The sequence below is a fragment of the Hibiscus syriacus genome, unplaced genomic scaffold, assembly GCF_006381635.1.
Source record: "Hibiscus syriacus cultivar Baekdansim isolate YM2019G1 unplaced genomic scaffold, ASM638163v2 tig00117032_pilon, whole genome shotgun sequence".
NCBI lineage: Eukaryota > Viridiplantae > Streptophyta > Magnoliopsida > Malvales > Malvaceae > Hibiscus > Hibiscus syriacus.
In genome coordinates this window covers 1300245-1309055 of record NW_024063532.1, presented here as the reverse complement: position 1 = coordinate 1309055, position 8811 = coordinate 1300245, and the positions used below count along the sequence as shown (strand labels likewise).

The following is an 8811-nucleotide window of genomic DNA, read 5'->3' as shown; positions in this document are numbered from 1 at the left end:
CAACACCTTTTTGTTTGCCTGTCTATGGTAAGGAAAAACTTGGGTTCTTGAATATGTATGTTTATCAATAAAAGTCCTAACTTGAAACATTTTGCAATCTTTTATCCTCTTTGCAATCATACGCCAAGTACAGTTTTTGTCAATCATACACCTTGTTTCGAAATGATCTTTGCTTGATTTGTTAACTTTTAGTTGATAGCCATCTTCCACACATTTCGTATACAAAGCTATCTTCAAGTCTTCCTTTGTATCAAAACAATCATCTTTCTTGATACGAATAATTTTTGTGTAACAATCAACTGTTATTTTTACAGAATGGATTTCTTCTTCTTCTTTTTCTTCTTCAGGGTTATATGAATTACAGAATGGATGTTCAACATGTTCATTCACAGTCGTAACTTCTTCCTCATTATCATCAACAACATCTTCCTCGGCAGTGGCTGTTTCATCATCAAAATTCGGGTATTGATCAATATCAAAATCATTACACGCAGAGTTTGTTTCTTCTTCTGAAACATCATCAAAATCCAAGTATTGACCAAGATCAAAGTCTGGGTATTGACCAAGATCAAATTTCGAATACCGACTAGTACTCACAATTTTTTCTGTTGGCTCATCATCGTCTATCTGGTTAATACGAAAACCGGAATTTGGTGCTGAAAGTTGATTGGGATTTGGATTAGGGAAAGGTTGTGGGTTTTGAGATTGTGTTTGGAATTGGAAATGTGGTGAAACAAAATTTGCTTGGTGATGAAATTGTGGTGGAACCATTAAATTTTGAGCACCATAAACTGGGGTTGAAAAACTTAGTTGATTACTACCCGCTACTGACCCAACTTCACTACTTCTAGGTTCAACAACATACAATGTAACATCATCTTGCGAAACACTAATGTAAGCAATGAATCGTTCAACATCTTCATTGTCGGTTAACAAATAAATTTTACCTTTTCTCTGATAAGATAGCCTAAATCCACTTAAGGGCTCTAAATTCAATTTATTTGCAACACGTAACATTAGAGTTTCATAAGTTAACTTTTTTAATGACAGTTTTAGTTGAAGATTCATGGGTAAAGGCATATATTGTAAAACACCATGAACATTCTCCCATGGACCTCCAAAACACAAATATATCCAAACATGATCAACATTAGATGATTTCATTATTGTAAATTAATTTACTAAACAAACGAGCTGCGAAACTAAAACCTGTTGCCGGATGGGGAAGGATGTCGTTGGATACAAGAACGGATGTTGCCGGAGAGAGTGATAGATGAAGATGGAATGAGTTGCGATTTAGGGATTTAGGTTATGAGTTGCTTCTGCTGCGTAGTTATATACCCAAAACATTTGTGTTGCGAAACTAAAACCTGTTGCGAATTTGAAATTCAGTGTTGCGACAGTCAGAATCGCGTTGCGATAATCATAATCGCATTGCGATTTACATATTCGTATTGCGATAGTCGGAAAATCGCAACGCGAATTTGGAAAATCGCAATGCGATAGTCAGAATCGCGTTGCGAATCTGGAAACTGATTTGCGATACCGGAGATCGTGTTGCGAATTATCGATCGCATTGCGATTTAGTTGGTCATTTTGGCAAATCCAAAAAAAATTGATTAAAATCGTATATTATAAGACATTTTTTATCACTGATGTTATTCTCTAAAATTACACTAATTCGTACCAACTTACAAAAAAATTATAGCATAAAGGTTGAGGGACAACATTTTAATTAATTATCATCTCATTTTATTATCAAATTTAAACCGTCTCTGGCATCTAAAATTATGTATTTACCATGACTGACCCTGTCTTGAATTATAATTATGATTTTGATGACATAATTAGAAGGGATATCTTAAAATCTGTTCAAATTATAATACTGTTTATTCAATTACTTGCATTGAGGTTTTTAATTTACCTGTGATCAAATTTTTGGAGGTAATGGCAAATACACACAGAACATTGAAAATATACATAGGCAAATATGAAATCCCTGTTATAAGAACAAATCAAACAAATTCATTAAAAGAACAGCACCGAATATCTATTTCCATACACTGAAAGAAGTGCATATATTTGGTTTGAATGTAGAACAAGAGTGGGAAGAGATAAAACATGGTTAATTGTAAACCATGTATTTGGGCGTTGCACAGAACTTTTGATAACCTTTGATGACTTTGTTGACAGCATCAAGGAAATCTTTCTCGGTCACTGTTTTTCTTCGAGCACGAATGGCATACATTCCAGCCTCCGTGCACACACTTCTTATGTCGGCTCCTGCCAAAAAAAAAGCCATAAAATCTCAAGACCACTCCACAGTAAAACAGGAACAAAAACATGATAAGGAAAACAAATAAAACAACTTCACAGAAAAACTCTTACCGGTGGAATTGGGACAAAGCCGGGTCAAAAGCGTCAAATCTAATATCATGTTCACAGTTCATTGTTCTTGTGTGAATTTTGAATATCTGTGTCCGACTCTCCAAATCAGGAAGACCAAACTCAACCTTACGATCCAGTCGTCCAGGACGTAATAATGCAGGATCTAGAGTGTCTGGCCTGATATTGAAAAAGAAAAAAGGGAGCAAAGACAAAAAAAAAATTACCAAAATCATATTCATGTACATTCAAATACTTGTACAATTAATCAAATAAAACCTTCAGTGGAGGTGATCGGATTACGTCCTAGTAGCAAATGGCGTAAAGATAAAAAAGATGTGCTGGATTGTTTCAGAAAACAAAAAGTGTGGCAAACAACAGAAAAAGTATAGGTTGCATTGCAACTTTAACCTGTTTGTTGCCATCAGCACTTTAATGTTTCCACGAGCATCAAAGCCATCAAGCTGGTTCACAATCTCAAGCATAGTACGCTGAACCTCATTGTCTCCCCCCACACCATCATCAAAGCGTGCACCCTCAATGGCATCAACTTCATCGAAGAACACAATGCATGCTTTCTTCGATCGTGCCATCTGCAGCAGATATCCTTTTTGTTCAATAATGTAAAAGAAGGCAGTCTATAGTAACTTCAAAACTTAAACAGCGAAGTTTTTCATGCTATAACCTGAAATAGTTCTCGAACAATTCTAGCTCCTTCATCAACATACTTTGAACAAGCTCACTTCCAATAACACGAATGAAGCAAGCATCGGTTCTATTCGCAACAGCTCTGGAAAGAAGTGTCTTGCCAGTTCCAGGAGGACCATAGCAAAGAACACCCTTGGGAGGATCAATTCCGAGCTTGACAAATTTCTCTGGATGAAGCATAGGTAATTCAACGACCTAATGAACCAAGCTCATCAATCAGTACATAGTAGACTTCAATCATATGCTTATACATATTAACATAAAATAGATCATGCATACTTCTCGCATCTTTTCAATCTGCTCCTTGCATCCACCAACATCATTATATGTCACATCAGGCTTCTCTTCCACTGTCATCATGGTCACACTTGGGTCAATTTTAGGAGGCAAGGGAATCTGTATCTGATATTTATTGCGATCAACCCTGTGCAAAGGCATAACAACAGTCAACTACTGAGAAGTTTATACACAACCAAAGGTAATAACATACAAGGACGTAAAAACACAGTTTCCTTCTAAAAGGAAAAATAAAGGCAAAAGTGAAATATCATAAAAGCATGAAAAATTAAATTGTTACTGTTAACTTTTTTAGTAAAAAGGAAACTTATCAATGTTTCAAAATGAGGTTAAATCTTTGTTTTTTTACTGTATGATTAAGGTTACAAACAGAGCAAATGAATAATTGTTCAAAATGAATAATACCTATGACTGGCATTGTCTAGCAGTTTTCTATGTGTTCTCTAGTACTGGAAACAAACAAATAATCCAAAAATTGCAAATATACATCTACCTAGAAAGCTACAAAGGTTACAAAAAGATGCAACCATAAAACTGTAGTGGGTGAAATAAATTATTTACAAGATATAAAACTTTATGTAAAGTGTAACAAGAATTCATGCCTGAAATCTTTTAGAACCAATTACCAAATAGAAAACTTACCCAACGCGCAAGCCTTCTTCTATATTAGTGGGCAAAACTTTGTCACCCAGCCCAACAACAAACTGCAGTCAGCACCCAAATGCATATCAGACAGAAATATAAATTTCCATCTTCTGACAATGAAGTGATTTAACTAGAAGGTAAAAGTTAAATCATTGGTAAACATGAAACTCAGGGTCTTAAGATACGTGCCTTGGCAATTTGCTTCACATTGATGACATATTTGGCATCTTCTGTGTTTGGATTAATTATCTTTGTGCATCTCGCCACCTAGATGAAAAAAATAGGCACGATGACTAAAAAAAACATAAATACAATCTTAAAATCCATTTTAGTAAAAAGCAACCTGAAGTGGCTGCTCCTCCTGCATCATTTGCTTATCGGAGACAAGGTCCCACTGGCTGGGAGCGGCTAATCCAGTATCAGATTCCTTGATGCCTATTTTGCAACGGTACCAGTATATAAAACAGTCAGCAACACATTAAGAGCAGACCACTTTTTCAACAAATTTATTAATGGTTGCAAATAAATAGTACTTTGAAGTTTAAAAATTGGTCAGATAACTCAATAGCTTACTGTGACAATTATAGCTGCAAAACAATTATAGCTGCAAAACAAAGTCACATGATACTATGTTTGCAGCTGGCAATCAAGAACACACAACAAGAAGAGAGGCTAAAGAAAGGTGCTGATGCTATAGGAAAGCTTTTCCTGGTCAATATTGGTCAGATAATCATACTGCAATCTATGAAATTTAGGAACAAGCAGCTAGCTTATGTTTTGATCTACCACAACCTTTTAGGCCGGTATTTATGACAACATAAACTAATACGCCATATGAATTGAACCCCCGTCCTTTAGGCATATAATACACATACATCTATGTTAATGCATTCAACATGTAAAAGCACCAAAAACAAGACAAAATATATACTACCTAAACAAAACATTATGTCTAAATCCAAATAAGACATGAAGACAGAAAAATAAGGCCAACAAATGGCTTCGTGATAGAACGGGAAATAGGTGAATCGCATACCGCATAAATCGTTCACTTTCTTTGCCATCTCCTTAATCTCCTTTTCAACTTTCTTTATGCTAGTTGAATAAGGCCCTAACCCCTGCCAGGAAAAAATAGTAATTACTGTTGCTCCAAAATTAGAAACATATAAACAAGTGCATGAAATATATATTTTTTAAATTTATAAACCCTAGAAATTGCGAATGATGTTAGAAGAACAACAACAAATAAACTACTAAACTAAATAATCAAAAGCAATTTGGAAAACTTCCACAGATGAAATAGATCTGACAGGAGAAAAATGGAAAAGAAGAAAAAAAATCGAATATTCATAGGATTAGAGGGGGAGGAGGAAATAGAGTTGTACATAAGTTTTGAGAAGCGCGATATCGTCTTCGTCAAGAGGTCGTGGGGTTTTTTCTAGACCTTGATATCATCTTCTGGTTCTGGTGCCATCTTTGGATCTCTGGCTTTCTTCTACCTCTTTGCTTCAGCGGAGAAATAACTCGACAAGCACCTGAGAACAGAAGAACTAGACTAAAAATAAAAAGGCAAATTTTTATTTCGGAAAAAATATAAAAACAAATATAAGGCAATTTTTCTATCAATCCTTATATTGTGTATATATTAAAAGATTCACGGTTGTACTTTAATTTATTATCTTTTTAGTCCTGATACTTTTTTAATTGTAAAATTTCTGTTTTAACTCAAATGATCATGATTACATATATTAAGTCATAATTTGTTATTAATCTTGTTTTGCATTGCATCTAATATTGATCTTATAAAAAATAATATCAAAAGCACTTTTGATCCAAAAGTACTTTTGAAAAGTATTCTCAAAGGGAGAGAACAAGCTATTCCAACATTTATCGTATTAACATCATATTATTTCACCACAATGCTAATTAACTTGGGTATTATCACAGCACAAGGCCAAGATTAGAATAACTTTCGGAATATTTCAATTTCATCCCCAAATTTTTTTAATGATTCAATATCATTCCTAAACTTTTGAATGATTTTGAGAGACATTATTGCAATGTTCAAAAGTTTGGGGATCAACTTAGAATGAGTCATAATTTGAGGATGAATTTGGAATGTTCAAAAGTTTAAGGATCAATTTAGAATGAGAGTCAAATTTTGAGGGTGAAATTAAAATATTAATAAAGATCATTTTAAAATGAGAAGCATGGTATAAGGATGTGTTGTGCAATTAACTCTAATTAAAGTGAAGAATATAAATCTGCGATTACACATGTTGACGATTCAACGAAACTGTAAACATCACTCTTCAGAGAGTACTGCCGAGACATAGTAATCTCTGCTGCACATTTTTTCTTTGAAAAATACCGATCAACTAAGGCAAACACAAATAGAAAATGCATATGGAACAAAAGAGACATGATCATTCAACGAATAAACCCTGTACAACATAGTTGGGGATCTAGCGCGAAACTCGATAACTATGAAGGAAATCATTAGTTCATGCAATAACAGTGGATTCTATGATACACACAAAATGTGAAAGAACTATGTTGTTATGCTATTTTAGGTTATGTTATTTCCTGGTGCAGTGCTACCGTAACAAACGAAGACTTGAGCTGGGAGTCCCCTACAAATTAATCGAGGTTTTCTATGTTTTTTCACATCCATTATATCAGACATCCGACCTGTAAATTATGCATTTAAAGCTTTAAAGTGGAATTGCAAGAGGCGTGGAGTAGCATTTCATGGAGTTAGTGACGAATAACTTGCTTGAAACGTAATACATGGAAAAGATGAGGGTCTCCAAAACCAAATTATCCAAATGAACATATGATATATACTTAGAAAATGTGGTAAACTAACTTGAGCTGTATTACGCAAAGTAAGCATGGATCAATGCTCTAAGAATTTTTAGAGCATTCACTTGAAGCAAACCCATAACATTATCAATTTAATAAGCTCTATGATACCATTAACACTGGTGGATTGAATCAAACCTAGTTGGTCTTTTGATTCATTCATCACCATTGACATAATATACACAATACATTTGACAGGTTGAATTTTTACATCTTTCATTCTCTGGCATTTCCATTATTTGAAAGGAATCAAAAATTGCTCCAGATATTATTCTCCCAAGTGGGGAAAATTTGTTAATTTTGCCCATACATAGCAGAGTGCGTGTGTTGGGAGCACAAGCCACGGTGTAGAAAATCCAAGTAATCCAACCAAACCAACGTTCTACCTCAAAATTGAGGCCATGTTGCCGGGGCAGTGTTCCCATCAGCCAAATCCATTGCCTTGTCTTCATTAAACAGCTCTCCACATTTTATGCTCTTCCTCAGACCTCAGCCACTTCTCTAATCCCCATTAATTTGTTTAATATTTATCAATCATCCCCGTTGTTTCCAACCATTAAAGATTAGTATAAAGGATAAGGCAGAGAAGTAGTTTTTTGTTGTGTAAGGGTATTGTTTTATTGGATTATTGAGCAATAAAAGCCTCGAAATCCACTTCCCTTTGTTATATACAAAACTATGCCGCATCTTTCATGCAAATGCAAATCCCTCAGTTTTTGAACCTACACGTTCACTTGTTTCCTTCATATTTCAGTTAACTTTTCTTGGATTTCGGAATTTGTAATTGTATATATATGCTTTACTCTTAACCCACGTACATGGACTCAAGCTCTAGGTTGAGTGTTTTTCTCTTCCTAGCAAATCTAGTAAAAAACACTTTTGTAATGGTCATGGCTGAGTTTCAGTCGCTGCAATACAACCGTGGAGTTAAAGCCTCTCCTGAGAGAAAGGGTAATAGCTTCTCCACCAAGTGTGCCTCCTTGGTAAAGCAGCAACGTGCTCGAATCTACATCATGCGCCGCTGTGTTACCATGCTCCTTTGCTGGTGCATTCATGCCGATGACTAGCCAAGCAGCAATACCAGACATACACTTCAATGTAAAACATGTTTTTATTCTGGATGACTTCGATCAATTAGGCTTCAGCAATCATGCTAATCCTGTTTCGTTCTAATGGAGCTATAGTGTGGTGTACATCTACAAACTTTCTCCTAGATTTTTCATTATTTTGGTTATGGTTTTTGACCTGGTTGGAGTAATCCCATTGGATTTTGAGGGGAACTGAGGAAGCTTATGGCGTGGTTACACTCTTGCTTTTTCACCAAGCTATCAAGCATGATCTCCAAGGAGTTGTAAATTATATTAATGTATCAAAATGTTGTTTGCCTGTTGCAATTAAGGTCAAATGTAACTTAGTATGGCCCTTATTAAAGATTAATTTTTCTTTTTTACCTTGAATTTCCTGGTCCAGGGTAATTGGAGAAGTAAACGCTTCTTACAGTTGTAATGGTTCACCTGTGTAATATAATGTAGTGTATATTTGAACTGCGCATGGAACTTTGAATGTTAACCATTGGCAATGTACAAGTTGGATTTCATATTGAAAATTATTTCTTTGCACTTGGCAAAATTATAGGACCTATGGTCTTCGACCATTAGTAATTGCGCTAAGATTAAGGCATAGTTAATGCATCCTGTATCCTTTAGAAATAAGATTAAGTCATAATTAATGCATCATGTATCCTTTAGAAATATAATAGCGTACCACTTGTGTCTCAAATGTCTGATACACCTGTTGGAGAAAAAATACATCAACCTTTGAAGTGTACTGTTCTCTTTGTTGTATTCTTACAGATAAATCATTCTTACAATTTTTCCATTCAGTAAAAGAACAATAGACAGGATATTAATC

The 8811-nt window shown here is 34.9% G+C and overlaps 1 pseudogene; it reads right to left on the bottom strand.

Annotated features, from left to right (window-relative positions):
- Window positions 1-2078: 2078 nt before the first annotated feature.
- LOC120196331 lies at window positions 2079-5598 on the bottom strand (annotated as a pseudogene).
- Window positions 5599-8811: the final 3213 nt, after the last annotated feature.